The following is a 24,192-nucleotide window of genomic DNA, read 5'->3' on the forward strand; positions in this document are numbered from 1 at the left end:
ATTTTGCCCTTTTAATTGCTTGATAAACCTTTAGCTAGCGGGTTGATTGTTTGTTTCCGAGGGAATAAATAAAGCAGGCGTGCTTACTGCTGATGGGGTTGTCGCTCTTCTCAGAGCCACCCCGGGTTTGCAGCGTGCCGGGCACGTCGGGGCGCAGCGCCCGGCAATGCCCCCGCACGCTGCCAGCGGGGCTCGGCGCGGCTGGGGGGCTCAGCCCCCGGCCTGCCGCTGCTCTGGGGTCTCGCTTGCTGGGATGCCCCCCTGGGACCTGCCCCCCCCCAGGGCTGGGAGTGCCACATCTGCGCTTTTTTGGGTGCCTCGGGTGACGCTGCCTCATGCGTCCCCGGAGCCGTCGCCGAAAAGCTCGGCCCCGTCACCGCATGTCCCGCACGCGGCCCTGCCCTGTCGCTGGCCGCTCGGCGGCACAGCCCCCTCGGGGGGGCCCGGCGGCAGCGGTGCCCCCGACAGCTGGAATATTTGCAGCACCCCGAGTGAGCAGAGTCTGCACAGGGCCGCGGGTGCGCGGCCGCTGGTCGGCTGCCTCCCCCTTCCCACCCTGGCCTTTGGCATCGGGCTTTCAGGGGAGCATCCATGATTTCGTTTGTCCTGTGCTCTCTTGCACAGACCTCTTCCTTGCGCTGCTTGCAATCGCCCTAACACCTGCATATTGTGATTTAAAAGTTGACAAATTGTCTGTTTCCACTGCCTTTGCTTTTAGAAGAAAACTGAAACCACTATTAGACTTTTAATAATTTAAGATAAAAACATCGTTCCTTAAGAATGTTCTCGGGCTATATTTTTACAGTCGGGGGATAGAAAGGAACATTACAGGAAATTTAAAGGAGGCTTTCGGTATTAAATCTTCACCTCTTCCAGAAGATAACGCAATTCCGTAAATCTGTGCGAGACCTTTGTTTAACCCACCCCCCGCTATCGCAGGCGAGGTTTTATAGGCGCCTGTCTCGCTGCCGCTCACAGGCTGTGTTTTACATAATACCCTTCAGCATCACTGATATTAACCTTGATGGCATTATTATTGCTATTTACAGTTCATATGCTGGTAATGGTAAACCTGAATGGGATTAATAAAATAAATTAAGTGATGGAAATATTAATGCTATTAACAATCAGTAACAGTAGTTGACAGCATAAGAAAAGGAATAACCTGCCATTAACCAAGCAGGGTAGGGTCTCTCTAGCATATGCATAAAGGTACCTGACACTTCATTTTGATAAACCCAAGATTAATTTTCTTTCAAGCAACAACTTTTCCAGGGCCTTCATGCTTCTCTGTTTCAAAACTGAGCTCTCGGCACATTTCCAGCGTCACCTTTCTGATGACCGAGAGCCTGGTCCGCTGCGGGACAGGCTCCGGGCGGGAGCTCGGCGGTGAGGACAGACCCCGTGGGCTCCATCCGATGCTGCCAAACTTTGCCAGGTCTTGGTCCCACAGGAATCCCGGGCTCCCTGAAGCTGCTGCAACACATTCCCTGTGCCCTGCGCTTGCTTTTCCAGCCAAACAATGACACCCTGCTTCTGGGTGGGAATTTACAGCCAGAGGACTGACTGGTGATGCACAGCTGTTTCTTTCTGAACGTGCCATTTGCATTTTTTAAAAGTGAGATGCATCCAGCAGGAGGGTTAATGGGCTCCGGTGCAGAACAGTGGCCGTTGGACGTCAGTTTGGGTTGCTCTGGTGGTGCATGGGTGGGCACTGCCAGCGACCTCTCCTCTCCGCCCCTGCCACCGTGACACCGCCTTTGGGATGGGGGAAGGTGACTTTGTCAGGGACTGCGAGTGGAGTGGGGGCTCCCGGGCTTTTTAGGGGTGGGGTCGCTGAGATTTTGCCCAAGCCCTCGAGAATAGAAATATGAGACTGCCTTCCTTTTGCTTCCCCGCAGGAAGGTGTTCCTAAGGCCAGAGCCCAGGTTTATCAGATGGGACCGTGAGCTGGTTTCTGGACTGACGCACCGAGGGCCCTCGTCCACCGCTGCTCAGGAAAATTCCCCACCTAATCGGGTGGGCAAAGGTTGGTAAGAAAAAAAGCATCGCTAATTTTTCTCCCCCCTACAAATGCGTCTTGCCAATCATTTACAGCTGGCTAAAAGCTAGGGTTTCTTGCACTAAGAAAGAAAGTGAGACCATAAATAAAGCAGTGCAGGACACCTGGAAAGAATAAAGTGCCCTTCTCAGCCTTGCAGGGGAGGAGGAATCGGTGTTTGCCTGGCTGGTACACGGAGACGGTGTGGGAAAAGGAGCCTGGGCTCAGGGCTGGACCAGTGAGGAGATGCTCGCAGTTGTTTTCTTCCATAATAATTTGTCTGCGGGAACACAGCTTTCTGATGTTATTGATAATAGCATTTTGCTGAAGTCCAGAATGAAGAGCGCTTGCCACTGTTCCAACAGCACTGTCTGTAGAACGGAGGCTGAAAGCCGTTTCTCAGTACGAACCCAAATTTCAACCCCTTCAGCCACTTTGGCAGAAAATGGCTCAGCTCCAAGAGCCGCTCGGGGCAGGGGATTCCTGGGAGCCCTGCAGATAAACGGTGTTGTACGGTGGCGTGGTGGGCAAGTTACAGAGTGTTCAACTCTCTTCTTTCACATTTCGGATTATCTCGTGTCCAAATTTCAAATGTGTGGGATTTTGGCTGTGCTGAGAAAACCCCCCTCTTTTAGTAACTGATGTTCTCTTTGCTTTTTGGTGGTGAGAAAAAGGCTAAAGCACCTGAAATACCCCTTAGACGACTCCCCTCAGTAGAAGTTGGCTCCCCTCAATTCTCAAAACCTTATTTTAGAGGTGACTGGAGAGGAACGGTGGGCTTTGATCTAGGCACATGAAATATCACCACAAAAGCCCATTGTTTCATGAACAGACCTTATCTCTGATGCACTCCCTGCCACTCGCCGCTCTCAGAACCCGATACTCTTTCCAGAGTGCATCAGACCTGTCCATTCATTATCGACCCAGGGAGCAGATAAATAAATATACACGCTTTTGCTCAGCCTCTGGAAACACTCCACGGCAGCCCCGACCCGGTGTCTGGAGGGGCCGGCGCCAGCGATGCCCTTCACCACGTGCCGCTTTCCTCCTCCTGCACGTCGGAGCCTCCGGCGTCTGCTGCGTGCCACAGGCAGCTCCAAAGACACCGAGATGGGTTTAATGCTCCCGCACTACGTTGCCTCCACCTCTGCCGCCCCACTGTTGACCACCGCGGTGTTTCCTCTGTGGTTCGTCCTCGTTCGCCCGCTGCCGCCCCATTCCCCCACCGACGGCAGAGCCCGGGTTGGGTGTCGCCGCTCGGTGCCCCGGTGGGATGGCAGGCTCCCCGGCTCGCAGAGGGCAGTGGGGCAGATGGCTCTTGCTTATTCAAAGCGAAGGCACCGCAGGCAGGAAAGCGAATGCAGCAAAACTGGAAACCGATAAACGATCGTATTTTGCAAATACTGTGCCTGTGCACAGCTGGTGTATTTTAACATCGATTTAACACCCAAATGTTAACGTGGGCACACTTCCAGAGAGGTGCAATTCCTCTGGTCCGGGAATTTTAGAGTAGTCTTGAGATATTAAGAAAATTCCCCTTTTTTTTTTTTTAATTGATATTGGCCTTAATCATCCATTAGCCATTACTTAGCTCCCATCAGCATTTGAACCAACATGATGGTTTATTTGAGGAAGAACACTATTTTCTGTTTAGTTCGTTCGTGGTGAACTCAAAATGGCTGCACTGCACTGTAAGATGGAGCCTCACTTCTCTATAGATAAAAATGGAATTAGCAAACGTAAATTGTATCCAAAATAGTGGCTCCTGTTTTATCTCATTGCACTTTGCCTTCCTCCCGGTAGTCCTCTCCTTTCCTCCTAAGCTGTCCTAGCCCCTTTTGAGAGCGTAGCAAGTAGTCATTGCAGTGGAGATTTTTTTATCCACTGGTTTAACTTGCATATTTCTGCTTCTCTTGCAGCGAGGCTGTAAGGCTGCTAGTTAAAGTTACAGCACGCCGTTGGTTTTGCTACACGCTTTTACCTGGAAGGCTTATAAAATTGCCTCAGAGAATTCACACCAAGGTAAGGCCTGGCATAAGAGGTGTAAACTTGGGAACAATTTTTTTTAATGTTACAAAAAAATTTCAAAATACAATTTACTTTACTATTTTTAACTTTACATCATTCTGGCTGTGCACGTTTCTAAGCACCTTCAATTCCCATTTATTTTAGTGCTCGCCATCTCCTAAGAGCAATTCAACATCTGAAAGGTTTGGATCCAAAAGGGTTTTGTAAGAATAATGCCAGACACGTGGGGGAGGGGGTCAAACGATCAAAGAGAGGGAGTTTAATATTGTTGCCTGAGCCTGGTTTGAGGCGCATGTTTTCTAAGCACAGCTTTTTCTTTTTTTTCTTTTTTTTTTTTTTTCTTTCTTTTACACTGACTCAAAGTCAGCCCTTTGGCAAGTCACTTAACCCCTAAATCTATTTTTCCATCTGAAACCAATAACACCGTGGTGATAAGGATTCTGTAAGTACTAATTATTATTCTACTTAGTCATAATTTTACTCCAAGTTGGGCTGGAGTTAGATGTAATTGTTTTTATTAGAAAATAATACTGGAAACAACCATTTATAAACCTCGGTAAATCTGTAGAAACATTTACTCTCAAAGTTTCATGAAGCTTTTTATGATTTCCATACATATCGTGGTTAACATTTCCAATTAAGCTATCATACATGCTGCATATATTATGTAATTATACTAGACACAGAAGGAGCAACTTAGAAATTACAAGACAAGGACGCATACACAACAAAAATTTAATTAAAAATGTGAAAGCCGTAAGAGGCAGAGAGAACAACAAATTTCAGGAAATTAATAGTCTAGATTAAAAATTATTCAGTACCTTAACTCTAATGGGATACCATTTTAATATTCAGCATTCCATGTCAATATTGGATGTTTAAATCCTGAATTGTGAATTTCTCTGCTTTTGTGACATTGACTCACAATCTTAACGTCCTTTTAATGTACTTTTTGTTGTGTAAATCTGTGTAAGTACCATCAGTCATCAAACCTGACATCTGACGGCGTGATGTAGACCCAGCCTGCATGTATTAGGGCTTTTTGTGTTTGTGCAGTGGAACCTACTTACACAAATTCCATTGAAGGCATAAACCTGTTAAAGGAATACATTTTCTTCACACTGAAACAATAGACCTGCATCAAAGGAACATCCAGGGAAAGAATCAGTCCTTTCAAAAGATAAATTTCTTTTTCTGCAAAAAGGCAAAAATGTACTAAGGGTCTGACCTGCTGAAGAAATGAATCTGTTGACTTATCAGGGCAGTGTGCAAACCAAATTAGGGTATAGACAATCGTTTAAAAATTATCAAACGAGAATCCAGCCAACACCTTGCGCTTTTAATGTACTGCTATGGTTTGAGGTGATTTAAAAAAAAAAAAAAAATTAAGGAAAATGTGAATGAGAACATTCCCAGCATCCTTAATGTGAATCTGTTATTCCTACCCCCTGAACTTCAGTGCATGGCTAAAGCTTAACTTACACACTCAATTATAACACGCAAGCAGCCACAAATTATTTTTTTTAAATGCATTCAAATTAACAAAATGTTTTGCCTATGCCCACAAATAAGCAGCAGTAGGACAAGGCCAGAGAAGGGGTGTGAGGAGAGCGGAGCCAGCTCAGCCAGCTGTGGGCAGATGTTTCCACCTTCGCCCAGGGTTTGGCAGCCCGGGACGGAGCTTTGCTGAGCGGCTGGCGCTTCTCTCCCGGCCGGGATTTCACGGCAGATGTGGCACGGGCTGGGGGTCTGCGGGTGAGCCTTTCGGGTCGGGGGGTGACGCCGGTGCCACCGTCAGGGTAGGTGATGGCAACTGGGAGGACGGGGCTGGGAGTCTGTTCCCTGAAACCCCTGTCCCACAGCATCTGCCCCCAGCCTTTTGCTCCTCCCAGCCGTGGGGAGAAGGGTGGGGGAAAGGGACTCGGGAGCAGGATTTTCTTCTGGCACGACAGGTAGCTCTTTGCAATTTTTCATTTTGAAGATGAGAAAGGTGGTGTCCACACCGACCATGGGGAGGTCTCTGGAGAGTGCCGGGGAGAAGCTTCCTGAAGCTCTTTTCTCAGTGTATCCTCCAAAGTCTTCTTCCCAAGCGCGTATACGGGGTGAATGGCACAACGCACATGGAGAAAGGGAGGGCCAATACACACAGCGTGGGGACTCTCTCCAGTCCTGCTGGAAGACCAGAGGCGTCCCGGCGGGTCGCTGGACGGTGCTTCCTGGCACGGTGCTCGCATGGCTGGCCCGGCTAGCCTCTGCGCGGGGAGAGGCGACGGCGGGCGTGCCGAGCCCATCCCCGTGGGCACCGGGGAATCCATCACATCGCTCGACGTCTCCACGGCGTCCGGCTCTCCAGCGGCCTCACCGGAGCCACCCCAGAAGCCCTGCGTTTCCCTGCACAAGAGAAAAACCTCTTTAGCAACGCGGGCAGGAGCGCAGCTGCGAGGGGCCGCGCCAAGCGCGGGCTCTGCCCCCCGAGAGGCACAGAGCCGCGCTGGTGCCCTGCGCCAGCCCCGGGGTGGTTCGGCGACCGGGCACGCCAGGAGCTGCGCCGCCGTCCCGCCAGCCGAGCCGTTACCCGCCGTGGCACGCTGAAGGCGTTCACATTCCTGTAGGAATTTAGACGATATTATTTACCTACCCGATCATACTTGAGCGCTAAGTGTACTTTTATGGGTATCTGCTCTGTATTTGGCACTCCTAGCTGGAGTTTTGGCCAAATTCTGCCCCTAAGTAGATTCATTGCTGTCATTTGGATTTGTAGTGGCAGAATTTGCCCATTATTGTGTTATTTTAATTCCCTCAAGAATCTAATGAAAATTAAGTGAAAAAATAAGGCTTTCTGTATTCTATTTTCAGAATGATGGATTGATAGAAGGACAGGCGACTTATACTTGCAGGCTGAAGATTTTATGCATATATACATAACAGATATGGAGACAGAATTTTTCCCTTATGGCAATGGAATGGTTTTGATAGTCTTCATTAAAATAGATTTGAAAATACCATTTGTTTTATGTTTAAACCTTAAATTAAATTTTTCAATAATAAAGTATGCTTATTATAACCCAATTCTATCAATCACTGAAATGAACAGCGCATTGGTGGGTTCAAGCAAGTAAATAAATGTGTTATTTTATTGCATGTCAGGAAGGTTTATTGGGTAGAATTCTTCCCTCTGAACTGGTGGGTTAGAGGTTTAAGCATCGTATCAAGGGTTCGCACTAATGCAGAGCGCTGATCCCGCCTCTCAGAGCCCCAGGCAGAGGGTGGCAGTTCAGACAAGGCGTAAAAGCACGTCGCTCTCTGTCCAAGTCAGCGGCCGCGTTCCCCTCGTCCCTTTGCAAAGGTACCGCCCAGAGCCTCGGTCAAGGGACCTCCTCGTAGGTCTGGTATTTTGAGATACGTGTCCTGTGTGGTATTCTGCAAGGATGGTTTCTGAGTTGTCGCTAAAGATCTTCCAGCTGCTGCGTTTGTCTGGGGTCATCGTGACAGTTAAACGGATTGTTTTAGTAAGTGTTTGGAGAGGCCTTGAATAAGAAAATAGTTTTAGATAAAATACAAGGAGGCTGCGTTCTCTGCTGGAAATAGGCATGGGTGTGGGGAGCACCTCGCGCCTCGGTCAGTCCAGGGTTTTGCAACCCTGCAAAGACTTTGCACAATCAAATAATTGCCTACAGAAGGTGTATCACTGCTGTAGGACAGGTATGCGTTCGACTGAACAGCTACGGCCGGGTGAACCTTGTACGCTTCTGAGATGCACGTCAAAGCTTCTAGTCGTGTTGGAGTTGGGCTGCAAACCTCCCTGTCCCGGGCACTCTCCCGTCTCCCGTAGGACCGAGGCAGCTCTAGGAAGGAGGCGCAGCCGCCGTTCTGCTCTTCCCTTCCTGGGGTTGATCATCTGTGCCAGGCACACGGCCTGTCTTCCTGCGCATCTCCGATACGTACGGAGTGCGGAAAATGCCCGGAGAGGGCTGCTGCTGCTGCTGCTGGGTGCAGACGTGGGGTGGGAAACGTCCCTCCGCCGGGTCCTGCGCTCTGACCCTTGCTCTCTGCGCGTGTGGAGTTTTGCCGTCCTTGCCCAGCCCAGCCCAGGCTGCCCGTCCCGGCGGCGCAGGACAGACGGACCCTCGCGCAGAGCGGCTCGGTGCCGGAGAGGTGATACGCTGTGCTTGCTGGCTAGCAGGCAGATGGTGCAGGTCACGGAGCATAACTCTCATTACCTCGTAGCTGAAAGCCTGTGCTCTTGTATTCTGTAATACCGTGGCCTGTAAGTGCTCTGTGAAAGGAGACCCAAATAAATCACATTACAGTAGCCAGGAGAAGAGGTCACAAATCTTTTTGAAGAATAAAAGAGCCACTTCTGGCCACTGCTGAAACATGAACTTCCACATGTATCCTGTTATAAAAAATGAATTCCATGTTGGGAAACTTATCGACATGTTTGGGCATAGCTCATAGACAGGGAGAGCTACTAACACTCCAATGACACCTTCCAGATGTTCTCCCCTCAACAGTTGTCTGCCTTCTCCAGGCTGGCTCGTTGCTCCTCGGACATCCCCGGGCAGGCAGGACGACAGCTGCCGAAGGCCACTGACGGCTTTGCCAGGGGTGGGAATGTGCCGGCAGGTTGAATAAATTCTGAGTATTTTGTGTTATCCATCATTAACAGGGCTAAAATGAAAGGGTAGGGACAGAGTTCAGAGCTCGCCTCTTGTTCAGACGCGGAGAGGACGTTGTCCCCCCCGGCCCCTCCTGGGGAAGCAGACCCTCCCACCCAGGTTTTTGTTGATCACGGGGCGGAGCGTGGACCTCCTCGCACCTGTGTGCGCCCAGGCACCAACAACTGGTGGGGGTGGTGATGGAGCAGATCGTCAGCTACCGTGAGTGTCACGGAGAGCAAAACGACTGTGACAGGTCGAAGTCTGCTGCCGAATCGATGGAAAGCTTGAGAAGGTGAGAGGCGCTCCCCATGAGTTATTTTAGCAATGCAGGTCGGGCCCAGCGTGCAGCGGTTAATTAAAAATCCCCACGGTCTCACAAGGCTGCAAGGCTCCAGCCTGCAGCTTCCAGCCCCTGGTCTCATCAACATCCGAGGCTCTGTCCCGTCGCCAGCCCACCCAGCGGCGTTTTAACGGGGCACCAGTCGCTGCGGTGTTCAGGTACAAGCAGAAAGTTAAATCAATATTTTCCCCGGAAAGACAAAGTAATAGAAAAATCTGTTTCGCCCAATGGCAGGTGAAATCTCTTTGTAAAGATGTTTTGGAGATGAAACGCAAAAAGCAGGGCTTGCATGGGGCTTTTGTTTTTCAGAATTTACAAAAGCACAGCGAGCAGCTACAGCAAAGCCCACAGAAGTGATTGTCTTGACTATGTGAACAGCGCTGAGGAAAAGGGGGTTATCAATTCAAACAAGAAATAAGATAATGTCTCATCTGGGCTGGGAGTTCCTGGCCCTTTCCCCACTTCTTTTGTCCCTTGGGAAGTAAAAGAACTGAGAAGAACAGAAATCAGTTTTTAAGGGAAAAAAAAAAAAAGACAAAATTCAGATTGACTGAAAACCTTTACGATATGAGTAAGACTGACGTTTCTCAAACATGAAATTTTTGGGGTGCAAATGTGACACTCTTCAGGTTACCGTTAATTGTGTTTTGCTGTTTGTGACTTAAGGCTCATGATGTCATTTCATGTTTATCTGTGAATGAACCTGGGTATAACATCATGTGAACATGACAAAGTGTGATGGAATGCCAAAAGCTAAAGAGAAACATATGACTTCTGGGCTGAATACCTGCTTTACCCTAGTATCTAATAAGAAAAAAGCTGGGATGTGGAAACAGGGTGAACAGTAAGAAGAGAAAAAAATTTGGCACGTCTTTTGTTGAAATTCAATCCTCCCCCTCCCTGCTATGCCCAGAAACCATCTGCAAACTTTTCAATCATTTTTTTAGGATACAGTGAATTTTATCATAATTTTGTCAACCGAAACCATATGTGCTTTTCCTATTGACAACATAGAATAACAAAATCATATTTGTTCAGACCACAAGGCAGGTAATAAATAACTGCGGACACACTGCTACAACTCGAGGTTTTTTTTTTAAAAAAAGGTATTGAATATTACCAAAAAATTTAATTTGGGAGGCAAAGTAAACTTCTGAAGAGAAAACCAGCTGAGAGCAAGCTTGTGGCTCAATAACTTTCCCCTTCCTGTTAGACCAATTCTAGCTCGGTGTCCTGAGGCCGTAATAAAATGAGATCTTCCACCGCCCGCCCTCGTCCGTGCGTGGTGGAGCTGCCCACGCAAACTGCAGGTAGCGGCTGCGGCACGTTCCTGCTGCGCTCGGGATCTCGGCGTTATTGCACTCGGCCGCCTGAGCTCCCACTCGCCATCGCTCGGGGAAGTTTGGATCCCGGAGGTGAAAGGAAGAAATGTGGATTGAAGTCATTCAGGACATGTCTCCTCCTAATACAGCAGCCACGAAATATCTTTCCTTACTGATATTAGACAAGCTAATCTTTCAGGTGTGACCAGGTGTTGCCAGAATCATGCAAAAATCTTCACTCCAGAGCATCAGAATAGTCCTGCTCTAGGTAGGCTTTGGTGACAAGCAACATTTGTTCATTCTTTGTCTAAAAATGCAAAAATGTGGAACAGAAGTAGCTGCTTAAAGCACCTGTAGAGAAGTCAGCTTTTTTTTTTTTTTTTGCATAAAGTTAAGCTGACACAAAACTCTTCCCTCTGTGTGTGTGTGTGTGTCTGTGTCTGCGTGGAGAAGAGAAAGCTGTTGCAAACGGCAGCGGGCTCAGCTTCTGATCGTCAAAATTCAAACAGGGAATATGGCACAGACATGTTAATGGGAGCAGGTAACCTCTGAAAGAAGTTACCAAAGAAGCTGTTGAACTCTTTGGCTCAGGTTATCTATAACTTGGACAGGCAACTTTCTTGGTCAGTGCTTTAGCAAGCCTTTGAGCTTAAAGGATGAAAATTATTATAGCGCAGTTACACTGAAGTTTGGGTCAAGTGATTTAAAGAAAAATATCTATGAATCCACATGTAGACAAACATATGGTTTTAATATGATTATATACATTACATTAATAAACATGCAATTGTCATTGTGTTAGCAGTGATAAACAGCCTCAGGTTTTTATCGTAATGCCTCATTAAGATTGACCTGGGCACTTGGTTGCTCTTTGCCTGTATGTTAAAGTGGATGCAGAAGAGCTTGTGCTCCACTGCAAAGGGCTCTGAGATCTGACGACGAAAAGCTACGGCTGAAATCCCCCTTAGAAACGTTCCTGCGTTCTCCTTGCTGTGTTCATTTGAACGCAGTACTTCCTCACTCGCTGTCATTAGCTGGAGCATTGGACTCTGCCATATTGTTTTCATTTTTTTTTTTCTATATAACAATGAGATAAACAGAAAGACATAAACCTTGTTCTGAAGAATCTACTATGAAAACTATGCTTATTTATTACAATAATACCCCAAGACTTCAGCTGGGATGTGGCCTCGGGGTGTTGCATGCTGCATGACCAAGCACGAAGACAGAAGGTTTGCCTCGAAACCTTCTCGGTCTAAATGGCACAAAAGAAGAGGAAGGAAGTCATACAATTTTTCAGCCATGATGATGATAAAATAATTAATAGACTTTGCAGGTCTTTAAAGCCTTCCTGCTAAGTTCTTGATGATCTTAACAAATAATCAATTAAAGCTTTCTGAGATTAGTGAGCATTATTATCCCTGTTTTATGGATTAGGTGACTGAGGTACAAAGGGATTAAATTCTCAGCCCTGCACCTTCTGCCCCGGTCAGCCCTCCTCCTGCCCAAACCCGCCGGCGCCGGCACGCCGCACGAGCGGCTTCTGAGGCACGTTTTAGGATGACACACGGGAGAGAGTTGGAGGGAAATCTGGCTGTTTGGAGCCTGCTCTTTTAGTTAATACCTTCACCTGTTGTAACCTGATTTCTCAGCCGATCTGAGTTTTGAAGCCATGTTTTAAAATGTAATGATGTTACTACGATACTGAAAGGAGAAAGCTGGAGATTACATATGGTGTTTGGGAACTTTTGCTGCTATGCTGAGACCCGTTTATCAGAAGAAAAGAGTGTGCTTCTCCAGAAGTAGCTGAAGGCTCAGCGGAGAGTCAACAATAATCCCATCGCTGCTGCTGTGCCCGGGGCAGGGAGCGCTTCGGGGCAGCGCGGCTGCTCTAGAGCTTGGGGTGTAGGGCCTCCACAAACCCTCTCTTACAAACGCATCCATACCCAGCTCAGCCCGCATGCTGGTTGGAGAAATATAAATTGCTGTCACCTTTAGTCTGCAAAAAGCAGGTGTGAGAGGTTCCACCAGGATTAGTAATTGTCTTCACCTGGTGACCTGGTGTACGGGTGGAAGGAAATCAGCCCTTCCTTAGGAGCACCTGGGAGGTCTGTGTCACTCAGCAGAAGGTGCCGCTCGCAGCAGCCCCCAGTTCAGCTGGGGATGGGGATGGCGTGGGGAGCAGCTTTGCCTGCTGCTGGCAAGGTCAGGGCTGTGCCTTGGTCTCATCCTGCCCCCCAGCGCCAGCCTGGGGACGAAGGGCTGGAAGAGGGCTGGTGGTGGCAGGAGATGGCGGAGAGCGCGCTTGAGAGGTGAGGAGGCCGACGGCGGGCGTCCCTCCGGGGCGGTCGAGGTGGCCAAGTGTCGGGTGGCCAGCCTGTTTGCTGAGGTGGGGCGAGGGACAAGGTCTGGGGGGCCGGGGTCCTCTCCTGCTCTGGCTGTGGCCAGCAGACGTGCGTCTCCGCTTGCCGCGGTGTGGGGCTGGGGCCGGGTGGTGCCACCGCCCTCCGGAGGGGCCTCGGCTGTGAGCAGAGCCCTGCCGCGTCCCTCGCCCCCGAGGAGACCTTCTGGCGATGGGGCAGCCCCTGCTCCGAGCTGGGGGCACCGGTGAGAGACCCCGCTCACCTCCCGGGCGGTGACGAACCGCCCTGGGGTCCAGCGTGTAACGCGGCGCAGGGCTGCTCCGGGGAGGGAGCTGTCCTGTTGAACTCCTCGCGCCGCGAAAGGCGATGTTCGGCACGCGCCTCAGTGAGCAAATCAGCATCTCCAGGAGATTTAGGGGAAACGGGGCAACCGTCTGACTTGTGAAAGATGGACTGGAAATATCCAAAAGGTTTTGGTGCCAAATGGAGCAGAGATGTTTTGGGTTTTGTTGGTTTTTTTTTGGTTTTTTTTTGGAGGGGGGCGGGGGGTGTTGAGTTTTTTTCCCCTTCCTCTGACAGATGCTCTATTTTCCATCCCTTTCACTGTCTTCTGCCTCTTTCTTTATGTGGAAATGAAAGATGGTGCTTGCTCTGTTTCCAGAAATGTGGTTCATTTTCTTAGAGATACTAGGTATTCAGGACAGAGCACCTGGGCTTCAGGTTTCCTTTTGGGTAAATTGAAAGGGAGAACATACGTTCTGTTTTGCAGTGAAAATTACACAATTTTTATTTCTGAAGAGGTCTCATTAACATCTAATTTCCAGGCAAAGGAGCAACTTGTTTTTCCTTCCTTGTTGAACACTGAATGAGGGGTGTTTTATAAATATTTTCTGTAACATGCCTGAACCTACAGGATCCATGACTTCTTTCATAACTCACCTCCACCTACCTCTTTGTCTAGCTTGTAAATTCAAGCAGTTGCTTTCAGCTTCTTTTTCTCTTCAATATTTTAATATTGCATCTAATATTTAACAAGCGTAGAAACTATGAGAATGCTACTGAATGTGTGACATAGGACTGTAAATGGAATTTAGGCTGCTAAGAATCCTTGTTTTTGTCAGAGATTGGCGGTGGTTTTGTCGTGTTATTTTGTTTTTAACCCAAACCAGAAACCACTCCAACAGCACTAAAGGAACTTTAAGAGGCAGTATGCTTTGCAGGTCTAGGTGCTAATAAACACAAGAACTCTATTCTCAGTACACTTTAAAGAAAAAAACAAGATTACAGTTTCTTTCACAGCCACCTCAGTCTGGAGGCCAGAGTTTTTTAAAAGCACCTTCTGCATTCAAAAACCAGAATGCAATTCCATCAGGGCAGCTCCTCCCTGTGAGCACGGGGCACAGTGCTAACGGGGTGAGGGCCAGGAAGGGAAGCTTAGTTGAAGAAAGTGCTACTTAAAGTAAATGCTAATGATTTAAAATGTTATTCCTTCTGTGCTTTTAGAGAGAAGGGGGGGGAAAAAAAAAAAAAAGGTAGGGGGGGGAAAAAAAGTAATAAAGGCTCCCAGCCTGTACCTCATCTCCAGTCACTCCCGTGAAATTCCCAAGAGAACATCCAGGCTCCCCTCTCCTCCTCTTTAAAAATGGTGGACCTGGAACCACTTACAAAAGAGGCTTAATAAGAGGCAAATGTGTTTTATATTTTGTATCTTGTTAAGTGAAAAAAGATGGATTCTCACAAGTAGTCTCCTGGTGCAGATTTGAGTGGTCTATGCATGCAAATGTTGTGATGCTTCGTCTGCTAGCATCCCGTTCCAGTCCCCCTTGGCCACTTAAAATCCCACCCCCCCAGAGCAAGCAGAGATGAAATTGCTTCATTTGTGCAACGGATCTGCAGATCTAGGAAACTTGTTTCTATCTGATTTGCTGATAATTTACTCCTCATTTGATTTTTTTTTTTTGCCTTTTTTTTTTTTTTTTCCCCCCTTAGAAAGAAAACATTGTCTCAGCTCACATCTCTTCCCTAAGGAGGGAGGAATTGTTTCACTGGGCTGAGAGTATGATTGAAAGCAACTGAAAAAATTAAAAACACCTACACAAAGACGGCATGTTTATTAAAGGACAAGAAAACCCCTTTGCATCTGAAAACTAATAGTAAAATTTTTAATTTACGTTCCTGATTGCTGAAAAATCTGCTAGAAAAATGTAACTATTGAAAATATACTGTATGTTATGTGAAGGTGTGTGTTGAACAGCAAGACATATTCCCCCTCTGATAATAATTTTTATGACCTTTTGGTGCAAGATAGTGCCATGCTTACTGTCTGCTTTCACTATTCAGTGTTGAGGAAACGCATTATATTTGTCTTTGATCCGGAGATCTGGATTGCTAAAACTGATGGCCACAATTAAAGACAGTCCTGTTGAAAACCTGACCTCTGTCTGCTCTCAACTTCATGTAAACTTTTCAATATGGATGTAATTTAGTATTAAATTACCCGTGCTTTATTGCTTTTTAGCACAGCTCTGTCCTGTTGCCTTTTAAAAATATAAAGGGTAACATAAAAGAAAAACTGTAGTGCATCTGCTTAATTATGTAATTATATACTTGTTTTCCTACATTTAGAAACCTTTTTGGATGCGTTGTGTATAGAAAAGCTGTAATACTTGAGATGGATTACTTCTCTGTGTTCTCAGAGCGTATCCAGAACAAAACGTGTAACTGCAGTCGAGAGTTTTGCTGTCGTGAAGAGCTTGTGTTGAAGCGTGCTCCTTTTTTTTAGGGCAGCCCAATAAGCCCATGAGGTTTTTTCTTCCCAGACCTTAAACATGACATCAGCCCGTGATTTTTTCACTCTGCGGTCTTGTAGACTTTCTGTTTGAATGAGGACTAAACTCCTCAGCTTTAGGAGATCACGGAAATCACAGACGATGTGATTGGAAGGGACTAGGAGGCATCAACTGATCTCTCACCACTTCTAAAAAGAAAAGGGGGGGAAAAAAAAAAAAAACCCAAAGTGGAATTCAGTGGCCAGGAGTCTCCAGGCTCCTGTTATCTTGTGCCAGCTGCTACCGTGTGGGTGCTGGTGCCTCCAGGCAGCTCCTCCCTCATCCGCCCGCCGAAGGGCCGGCTCTCGCCGTCGGTCGATGTCTCGATCCTTGTCCCGTCCAAACCTCCTCCACCTGCATCTCCTTAGCAAACCATCCAGCGCTTGATCTGCTGTGCCTTCCTCCAGATGCTCGGGGATCCCACACGTGATCTTGAAATGATGATTTTCTTGTGGCTGCGGCCCTCATGTGTGGCGTTGCACGTTTATGAGCGGACAAGAAAATTATTGTACATCCTAGAAACAGAACTAAAATTGCTCCCTTCTGCTCACTGCTTCAGGGCTTCCGCAGCCTTTTTTACCGTTGCTTGGCGTTTCTGGTCCTTTCTTCTCACTTCACCCCTTTCCAGTTCATTTTGCACTTTGCTTGGTGCCTCAGTAGTAACCTGGCCAGCCACAGGTAGGTCCATCTTCCCCGTCACGAGGAGAAATCTCTGTGCATCAGGTCCTTGGGCAAATACCCCCACAGAGATGACTGCGCGTTGGTTTTGTACCGCCTTACGCTGGAAGATGGTGGGCTGCCTGCTGGTTTCGGTGCCGCTCGCAGGCAAAGCGGTCTCTTCTCTAATTCTTTAGCTATGTGCAACGTCTCCTTTACAGAGCAGGGTTGTCTGATACGATAAAATGCGTTTATCTGCATTCGGTCAGGAGCTTCACTTTTATCTAGTAACCTCTGGTGGAGGCCACGGATGAAATCCATCTGGCCCTGCCCCAGAAAAGGCAGCGATGCATCTTCTGGGGTGCTGCCCCATCAGCTGGAGGGGGAGCGCGCCGGCCCTGCCGAGGCCAAGGCGGCGCAGGGCTGCCGCCGCACGACGGCCTTTCCGTCAGCAGCACCCCCGCGGCCCCGACATCTGTTTTCCCTCAGTCTGTAACCCAAGGAGGGGGTTAAACCGAAGGTGGGTTTCGCGAGACGGCTCCTGCTCGGCCGGCAACCCGCGAGCTTCGGGGTCGCTGGAGAGCTGGAGTCTGCCGCGAGGACGGCGTCTCCCAGGGCTTTTATTATTTCGCGAGTGTTTGTAAGTCTCTAGTGCCTTTTAAGTGTAAAACGGCTGCTGAGGAAGCCTGGTCCAGGGGAAGGTGTCCATGCCCGCCGCAGGGGCTTGGAACTGGGGGATCTTTAGGGTCCCTCCCAACCCACCCTGTGACCCTGTGAAGTGCAAACCGGGCAGGTCGCTGCCCGACGCGATGGAGACGCTTCCCGGTCATTGTGTTGCAGCAGGTTGTTCTTCTCGCTGCTTTGGTTGGTCCTGTGGCTGCATAAATTGTAATTTAGATGTTTTAAACGAGGTCGCAAGTATGCTTCCGGGCGCAGGTAGCGTGCTCTGCGTGTGTTGGGCCGGGGGCTGGCACGTGTCCCCCCCGGCAGGAGCGGTGCCACCCGCCGCCCCCGGGCGTGGGGTCTTGGGGCACGAGTGGGGCCGTACCTGCTGGCCGGGGGGGGTGTGAGGTGTGCAGCGGGAGCCCAACAGCCACGGCTGCTGCCTCCTCCAAAGTCAAATAGAAAAGGAGTTCGTTTAGTTTATTTTCAAAGATGAGAACCGCAGTTCTCCTTCCAGACTCTGCCATGTTAAATATACTGGGGAAAGATTTTTCCTACCGCAACCATTCAGGTACTAAAGTGAATAAATAAACAGATATCAAAACACATCACCCCGGGGAGGTAAATGTGATTTATTTAAAGACTTAAAATATAAAATAAGGTTAAAAATCATTAAAAATGAATCCTAACAGGTGCGGTAATAAAAGAAGAGTTAAAGGTGTTTGCAGCCTAATCTGGTTGTATCTATTGCCTTCTCTCTCACACTGCCTTACTTTGATCCTCTTCTCCTTTAAGAACAAATGCAGCTTCACCCAACTAATGATTTATTTATAACTTTTTTTTTTTTGTAAAAACTGCATCCACCGGAAAAAAGTACACACTGCATGGAATTTTATTGACTTCCATGCAAAAATGTAACTGCAGACCATCAAGAAACTGATGGGAGTACGTTTTCTATCTTACCTAGCTTTTCTTATGTCTGTGTTTTTGCAGAGGTTCATTTCGTGGGCTGAGAGCGCTCACAACAAAAGCAAAACCAGACAAAGCAGAATCTGCCTACAGGTGACTCCCCCGGCCCCCCCGCGCTGTGGTTTGCATAAGGGCCCATCAGTTTTCAGTCATGTCATCCACCTCCCTGCTGCTGCGTGTATTTATTTGCTGGTAGTGTTTTGTCCGCGCGGGCCCCCCCGGGGTGTGCGGGCGCACAGAAAACCTGTGGGCAGGGACCAGGAAGGAACGTGCAGCTGCGACCGCCTGAAAACACGATGATGGCCCTTACGCGGACCCAGATGAGCTGTGTGTTTCCCAGGAGAGTGAAACTCTGACTGACTTCCCGTGCGAAGGCGCTTCTAAAAGTTTCCCACTGCCATCAGTGCCCGGTGTTGCTCGTCCCGGGGCGTGTGTTGGTGTGTGTTGGTGTGTGTTGGTGTGTGTTGGTGTGTGTTGGTGTGTGTTGGTGTGTGTTGGCGTGTGTTGGCGCTGCCCGTAGGACCATGGGAGGGGCTGGCAGCATCCCGCGCTGCGTGTCGGCGGCGCGAGGAAAGCCCATAAAGCTCATTAAGCTCAGGAGCAAGATGTGTTTGGGGGGGGGGGGGGGGGAAGCTTGTGTTTTTTTTCCCCAGCTAAAAAGGTCTTTTGAGGAATTAGAATTTTTCACCTAAATATCTGTCTTGATTGAAAATCTTTGACCTTTAATGTGAAAAACAGCTACTAATTTTTGAAAGCAGATTTTTTTTTTGCTTTTGCATTTTTGATTAACCTAAGCCAAACACTTATTTTTGTAAATGGAGTGTTCTGTTTGTGGGGTGGTTTTTTTTGTTTGTTTTTTTTTTTTTTTTTTCTCCCCCACAAAAAAAAAAAAAAAAAGAGAAAATGCTTTCTGACAACCTTTAATAAAAAAGCAGTTAAGGGGATGTTTTCTCATGCGGATTCCGTTTTCTGGGATGCTGAGCCCAGAAGCGCAGAACCTGTGTTGTCTGCAGGCTTTTCATCTGGAGGGTTTGCATGGGCAGCTCTGTAGCGAAGAGGAAAACACGGGAGCATTTTGAAGAGTAAAAATCTACAAACAGCTTAGTGGTCTGAAGGTAAAGTCAGTGCACGTGTGAAACTTAATGGAGAGCTAATGGGGCTTCGGAGAGAAAGGAGTGCATAAATTATACATTTAGCATTTTGGGGTTTTGATGGTGGAAGTGTGGTGCAAATGCTTAGCTGGCAGCTGGGAACAAGGAAAGGCTCGGAAATAATTTCTGTGAGGATGTTGGTGCAAAATCACCCTTCGACGTGCTCGTCAGGTGTGCAAATATGTGCCAGAGCTGCGGGCTGGAGCCGGGGGGCGAGGAGGCGCCGGTGGAGCAGGGCTGGTGGGGTGCGCCCGGGGGGCAGAGCCGGGACCGGGCACGGGGAGCAGGATGGCTCCGCAGCCGCCTCCCGCGCCCGCTCAGGACGCGCTCGCTTTCGCGTGGGATGTTGCAGCTGAGGTGGGGCGATGGCCGGGGCCCGTGTCCAGTGGGCAACGGGCACCCCGGGGAACGACCCTTCCCGATACCGCGTGCCGTGCGCTGGCGGCGTTGCAAAGATGTGGGGATTGGCAGGATTTGTCCTTTGGCTGAGGCATAAAGCTGAGCCGTGGCCTCTGCATCTTCCGTACAGTGTTGTGTTACGGAAAAAGGGGGCTGCAGCAGGACAGCTTTACATACATATATAATAAATCATACATATATAATAAATATAAATACAATAAATATATAATTTTACTCTCACAACTTCCAGCAGGCAGCAAGTGTGCTGGAGGAGGGCACGGTGCAGGGATGCTGCCCGGGCTCATCGCCGGCTGCTGCCACCCGTTCCGTGGCTTCGCGGCACGGTATTGCCGGGGGGGATCTGGCACCCAGCAGGCTGCTCCGGCCAGGAGGGATTCGGGGGGTTCCTGGAGTACGTGGGATGAAAGGTGCTGGAGCAAGGAGGGGTGGGATGCGGGGAGGGCAGCAGTGCCCGTGTGCTCGCTGCTCCCCAGCGCCTTCGGCTCGGGGAGGTTGGCAAAGCAGCCGCCCGGCCGGGAGGACGGGCAGCGATGGGTGAAGAGGCTCGGGACCCTGCTGGCTCGCTCTGGGGGAAGAGCTGGGACACGCTGAGCGGCGCCGAAAAACCTTTCGGCCGTCCCCACTCGCCGGACGAGGTGACGCTGCCGCTGGGGCCGGTGGCAGGTCTGTGCCCGTGGCGTGGCTGGGTGACGGCAGCGCGGTCCCCGGGGAGCCCACGGCCCCGCGGGTGACCCTCCTCCACGAGCACCCACTCCCGACAGGGACGGGCCCCACGGCCGGGGTGGGCGAGGCGCTGGCCACCGGCGTAGGCTGTCGTCTCCTTCTCCTGGAATTTGGGTGGGGGACGAGGCAGGAGCAGCAAATGTTGGGAAGAAGAGGAGTGTGAGCGTGCTGCTGCTGCCGGGCACCACGTGCTGCCGGCACCGAGCCTGGAGCTGCCGCCTTCGTGATGGCTGGACGTTGTCAGCTCCGCACACAGATCTGTGAGTGAGAAGGAGGAGTCTTATTTTTTTTTGTGTATGTGTGTGCTCTCTAGCAGAGAAAACCATGTCTGGGGAGCTGGCAGCATCTGCCTCCCCCCCTAACCCGGTACTCTGTCCTTCGTTAACAGACCAAACACTTCACAACAGGGAACAAGAAACGTTGAGTTAGACGTGTGCAACCATGTGCCCATGTACTATTTTTCTTATTGATTCCCTATAATTACAAAGTGAATTACACCACAACTTGCATGAGGTAGTTTTTATTTTTATTTTTTTTTTTAATTGTTACAATTAACTACTATAATTCTGGATCTTTTTTTATGTTAGCATAAATGTCTACTCCATTTTTGCGTTTGTCTGTGTTGCTCTGCTCGGCGTGTTCAGTCTCGGGGAGTTCCCAAGTTTAATTTGCATCTGTGGAAAGAAATTCCCCTTATTGGTTTTGAATGCATCACCTTTTAATTTCATGGAGGATGCCCAGGTACTCGTGTTATTAGATAGCCCAGAAGCAGCTGATCTACCCCCTGTAGATTATTCATTGTCTTGTACGCTGCTGTTATGTCTCCTCTTATTTATTGCCTAGTAAAGGTTAAAAAAAAAAAAGAGGTCTTTCAATCCCTGGTCATGTGAGAGATTTTTCCATATCTCTAATAATTCCTGATGGTTTGCTGTGAATCGCCTGTAATTACACAATATTATTTTTGAAATAGGTCGGTCACTACTATACATTACAGCTGAGACTACTCGGTCTCCATGTGTTATGTATTATTTTTCCGTATTATCCAGCATCTTAATGTACTGTTTTTTCTGACCACGCTATTTCAGCCTTATCCATCCTAGCATCCCATCCTGGTAACTTCTTGCCTTTAAGCCTGGGCAGGACGCAGCAGCCACCCTCCCTGTGCGCCCTGGTCCTCGCTCCTCATTTCTACCCTTCAAGCTTCCTCCCGGGTTTCCTCCTGCACCGTCACGAAGCTCAGGTTTGCTGCTCTGCTCCGCAGCCCGGAGCTGCCGTCGTCTCCCAGCGTCTCTGTGCCTTCCCTGGTGTTTGCTCCAGTCCTGGAAGCTGGTTCTCACTCCAGTGCTCGAGTTGTTTCTCCTTCCTTCATTAAGTCTCTTCTAAAAAAGTTAGTTCTTCGGTGGGCCATGCAGGCTCGGATCCGTGCCAACTGAAATACTTTCATCATCCTTCAGTGCTGAAGTAGAACTTAAAAATGATAAACTAAGTGTCTGATCCCGCAAACAGTTACACGTGCGAGTCGTCTTGTTGACTTCAAAGGAACTGCTCACATGAGTAAAGTCATGTATTAAGATATTTTCAGTAATGAAAATTCCTTAGGGCGTTTTTTTTTTTTTTTTTTTTTTATTGTTAGTAGTGCAGAACAGGATTTTGTGCCTCAATAAATAACTGCTCATTACAATTCGAAGGGTTACTTAGATGCTTTAAATTTAGATAGATGCCTACCTGTCGTTCCGAGCTGCTTCTAAATGCTAACTAGTGCCGGGCCTGACGCGAGCGGTTTGGTGGGGAGGGGGGAGCCCGTCCCGGTCAGACGGCGGGCGAGGGATGAGCAAGCAGCAGAAGCGTATTTACTGTCATCTGTCTCCATTTAAAGTGAGTCACTGCTGATTTTTTGGATATCAAAGAACGTGCAAATGTTGTGTGAGGAAGAGAACCGCCAAGTCTGTCCGCCGGCCGTTCGCAGGCGGGCAGGGACAGCTCAGCCCCAGGTGGGACCTGGCTCCCCGCCCGGCGCTGGGGACGCTCGTCGGTGGTTTGTGCCCATTTCTCTTTCGAGAGCCCCGCTTAGGGTTGCTGCTCGTTTGCGTGACCGTATTTCCTTCTTTTCACCGCAACAGGGGCGCGTGCAGCTCTTCTTTCTGGCCTCCGGTGTGCGGCTGGGAAGGGGCAGGTTTTAAGGCAACACAGGGATGGGTTGAGGTTAATGAATAGGGAACATGCCCAGAGCCTCAGACTGTCCCCATCTGCATGCAAAGTGGTTTTGTTCATCTTTTTTTTTTTTTTAAACTGTGCAATTTCTTACAGTGTAGAAAATGCATTTTACATGTAGATACCTTTCCAATTTTGCCTATGCCTGTGAAACTCTCCGGGGTGGGCTGAGGGGATACAGGCATAAGCCCCGGCAGTTGCTCTCCGCTTGCCTCGGTTGCTGCAGTAGCAAGTCCATGTGGCATTTTCTGATGCCCTCGTAAGGGTTGGTGGGTTTGTCCACGCTGCCTTGGATGAAGCGTTTTGAAACTAAAATGACTCACCTACTGGACTGAAGCTGAGCAGTAAAGCTTTTTCCAAGACCCACTAATAACTCCTTTTAACATTTTTTTCTGGAATTTAAAATCTTATTTTCCATCGTGGAATTGAACACAGGGTTTCAGTTGCCTATTAGCTAGCAAACATCTTGTCTAGCCTCTTTCTTCTTAACACTTTCAGTGAATTTCAGGATTTTTACTGTGGTGGAGTTTTTTTGTTGTTTGTTTGTTTTTTATGTCCTGCCATTGCTTGTTCAGTTCTCGCGGCACAACTGAGCAAGGCATCTTTGCTCTGTTTGCCTTCGGTCAGAAACATCTGGTGGGTTCTAAAACCGACTGAAGCTTCACTAGCTCTTTGCCCCTATGCAAATTTATTTTCTCGACGACCATACACCACAGCAAGTGACGCTGTCAAAAAACTGTTAATTCCTATTTAGGGTTTGGCCCCTTTCCTGACGGGACGCTCCGTGGCAGTAACTTGTACGGTGGTTCCAGCAGAGTTTTGTCCTGCACCGGCGTGGGAGGAGGGTGGCGCAGGCTGGTCCGTCGTCACAAGCGCAATTTGGGGGGAGGAAGGTGGCGAAGCCGTCGGGGTCAGCCGCGGGGCTGCAGCGCCCTTGGGCTGGCGCCGCCAAATTCAGCCCTCGGAGGGGAGGGGGGGTTGCCCGGCTCGGGTCAGGAGCGTGACCGTGCGTGGGGGCTGTGACATCGAGCTGGCCACGGGGATGTTGTTTTGTGCTGTTGTGTCCCGTCCCGAGAGCCGCCAGCGGCGCGGGCAGCGCTTCCTTGGGGGGCGGGGGGGGGGCTGCGAGGGCCCCGGGCTGCCGATGGGAACTGGTGCTTGGGGGGCACCGGGAGGGCGTGCTGCGGGCTGGAATGATTTCCCAAGGTTGCCAAACAGAGCAATTTTGTAATTATGCCGATTGCCTAATTTGTACTGAAATTACTTTTTTTGTGTTGTCTCAGGTTTCTCTTTTTTTTTTTTTAGTAAATGAATATTTCAAATAGGTATAGATCACAAAACGAAAAAACGCTAAGTTACGTAGTGGAAATTGTGTATAATGGAAGACAAATTTCCAGTTTTTATCAAGCAGCAAAATTTGACTTCATTGGTTTGCGTAATTTTTGGTATGAGTCAAGCAATTGAGGCTAAAATGTCTGTCTGATATTTAGGGAAAGATTTGATGCTTTAATAAGGGAATCCTCTGCCTCCCTCATCCATTATTCGTCATCCTCATCCATCCAAACACCACTGTAAATTTGTCAGAGCCTTTTCCATATTCAGTGCTTGTATAAATAACGGCCGTTGTGAACAGAAAAAAAGGAAATGTGCATTTTCTATTTCTGTTCTGTTTCCAGTCGTAGCTGTGGAAATGTTTAGCAGGTTTTTGCTTTCAGAACACCCCTGCTCGGATCATATAATATAATTGCATCAGCAAAAGTGCATTCCAGCGCTGCCCCTTACTGTGGTTGCTACTTGCCAAAAACCCATGAGTTT

The 24,192-nt window shown here is 48.8% G+C and overlaps 1 long non-coding RNA gene across 1 annotated transcript in view; it reads left to right on the forward strand.

Moving 5' to 3' along the window:
* Positions 1-7,071, forward strand: part of LOC122153891 — a 100,543-nt gene extending 93,472 nt beyond the window's left edge. Inside the window, exons 2-5 of the long non-coding RNA XR_006165739.1 lie at positions 1,902-2,029; positions 3,961-4,063; positions 4,433-4,511; positions 6,051-7,071. This is a non-coding gene — a long non-coding RNA (uncharacterized LOC122153891). The remainder of the gene's footprint in view (positions 1-1,901; positions 2,030-3,960; positions 4,064-4,432; positions 4,512-6,050) is intronic.
* Positions 7,072-24,192: the final 17,121 nt, after the last annotated feature.

This window comes from Tyto alba, unplaced genomic scaffold (assembly GCF_018691265.1).
Source record: "Tyto alba isolate M040663 unplaced genomic scaffold, T.alba_DEE_v4.0 Super-Scaffold_26, whole genome shotgun sequence".
Taxonomy (NCBI): Eukaryota; Metazoa; Chordata; class Aves; order Strigiformes; family Tytonidae; genus Tyto; species Tyto alba.